Source organism: Polypterus senegalus, chromosome 3 (genome assembly GCF_016835505.1).
Source record: "Polypterus senegalus isolate Bchr_013 chromosome 3, ASM1683550v1, whole genome shotgun sequence".
NCBI lineage: Eukaryota > Metazoa > Chordata > Cladistia > Polypteriformes > Polypteridae > Polypterus > Polypterus senegalus.
Window position 1 is genome coordinate 43,218,195 of NC_053156.1, and position 2,547 is coordinate 43,220,741.

The window sequence follows — 2,547 nt, forward strand, 5'->3', positions numbered from 1 at the left end:
TATTGGTCTGCTGACTCAGAAAAAGAACCAAATGATGAAGCTGAGGTGACCAGCAGCTTTGAAGATGACCTGAGACAGTGGGCCTTGGAGCACAAATTGACGCACAGAGCGCTTAATGGTTTATTGCACACGGACAGGTCCAAGTCACGGCACAGTGGTTCGAGGCACACGGACAGGCATGACGGGTCACACCGTACTGATGCCTACAGATGTGATGAAAGATCCCGGCACAGTGATCTTACCAGCCCCCCCTATGACAGGCCAAGGCATGGTGAGTTGTCCGAAGGCCGCAATTTCATCAAAACACTTTGCAATTCAGTTAGTCGTACTGATGAACCTGTAATTGTTTTAATTACGTTATTTAAGATTATTTCTCTTCTAATCCTGCCCAAATCAGTTAAAGTTTGTCATTTGGTAATTTCTAAATTAAACTTTCTGTGGTGCAGATGCAGTGACAGATCTAAAATGGACATTCCCATTGCCTACGGATGGTAAGTATTTGATCTATTGGCAGTGTGAGATGAGCGAGAGAGAGAGAGACTTAATACTACAACTTTCTCTCTTTGTCTACTGCTCTCTCGGTCTATACAAACTGCTTTTCAGTTATAGCAGTGGCTTATTTTTCTACCATCAATTGTAGGGTGGTTTCAATCATGTTATATTATAACATTTGTTTGAACTTTTGTCTTTCTCCAACACTATCTACTGTATTGATAAACACTGAAACTGATTACAAAAATAATTTTGAACCAGCTAGCTAGCCTTGCTATTCTAAGGTAATCATAGTAATCAACAAATGTATTTCAGTGTTTCAGAAAAAGGTCTTAACCCTGCTGTTTGACCTGCGCGATCAGTACAAAAAAGCAGAACCTGCCTCTTCAGCCGTGCACATTTTGAGGATGGAGACTATGGAGGATTTTGAGGCAGAGGAGCAACGCCTCTGTGATGCGCAAGCTTTTGATACCCTGGTAGGTTTTACTGGGTGTGGACCAGCCTACATGTTTTCATTTGCCTTTTTTCTTGCTTAACCCTTGTGCACCCCTTGATAAATTTTTTGCATTTCAGTTTTTTATGAATTTTTGATTCTTGGATCTAATAATAGGACTATAATATACCGTAGAAGAAAAAGTTCCATCTTTTACCCTGCAGACATTTTTTGCACCATTGACTCCCATTATAACATCAATTTCTGTTTGCATAAAACAATGTCTGAGTATGTCATAATAGATAAAAATTAAATGAAATTATAAATTCACAATGCATTGTGGTCTTATAGACCAGCACCAGCTGTTCTGAAAAGAGGGGGCCAACCTAGGGTACACTGATCACATGTCATAAAGCCTTTATACTACATTGATGCTGTTCCTATGTACTGTATATCATTCACATTGATTTATAAATGTCTTTTTTTTTTAGGCTCTTCAGTAATGCCCTGATGGCGAGGTTTAATATGAAGGGGAAGGGGAAAGGGCAAGAAACCTTTGGAGAACACAAAGGTTTATAGAGCAATACAAGGTAAGCCCATATTTCATGTTGGCTAAGGCAAGAACATTAGCCCTTGCCAACCTGTAATAATTGGATTTATAACTTGATTTCCGCCTAATGTCTACTAGCTGTGACTATCTTTAACATTTGCAGACATGGTTTTGTTTTAATCCAGTATTGGTAGTGGATGCATAGGCAACCTATTTTTGCTTTCAATTATGGGGACTTGGTGTATGACTGCAGATTACCTTCATAATTCTAATCACTTGTCTTTTTCTACTCGTGCAGATGGAGTCATGAAATTTGACCCGGCAGCCACAGAGGGCTTTATAAGGATGTGTGCTTCAGAGCATTTAAAGCATGCACCACAACGATGTGGAGGTCGAGTGGACACACTCATCTCTCAACTCTCATCGATCATGACTGATTAACTTTTTAATTTATTTTTTATTTTTTTGTATTCAATATGGTGGATGGAATTAAAAAAAATGGAAAGAAATGTGTGATGAGTGAATTGTGATTTTTTTTCTTATTTGAATAAGAATATGATGACTGGAAATGCATACAAAATGCATACAAAAGTGTAAAGCATTTCCAGTTCAAACCGGCTGCTGAGCCAGACGAAGCTACAGGAAAATAAACTGGTACAGTAAACAGGTCCTCCACCTTCTGGAACTACAGTATGCCACCTTCTGAAATGGAACTACAGTGTACAGAGAATAGAAACAGTAGACCTGTAAAAACAATGTCTTAAATGAGTTTAAATATGTTTAAATTTTATGTCGAGATAACATGCTATGTTAATTCTAATCCAAATGTCCACATTTGGACCTCACAAGGACCTCATTTCGACTAGAATTAGCCCTTATCTGGAGGTCCTGGGGATGTCAATACTTGACGTTCGGAATACGTCGAAAAAAAGACGTCATCTGGCGTCACTCTCTGCACCTTCAGAGGACCAAAATGGTATGTGCAAAAATGACGTAGAAAAGATGTCGCTTCAACGTGTCTCTGCGCAGTGGCCAGTAGGCCAACTGATGATGGACTGGCACAACATTTTGA

The 2,547-nt window shown here is 39.2% G+C and overlaps 1 long non-coding RNA gene across 1 annotated transcript; it reads left to right on the forward strand.

Annotated features, from left to right (window-relative positions):
* Window positions 1-259: 259 nt before the first annotated feature.
* Window positions 260-931, forward strand: LOC120526771. Its single transcript, XR_005633158.1, has 3 exons — window positions 260-271; window positions 447-491; window positions 808-931. It is a non-coding gene; the product is annotated as an uncharacterized LOC120526771 (long non-coding RNA).
* Window positions 932-2,547: the final 1,616 nt, after the last annotated feature.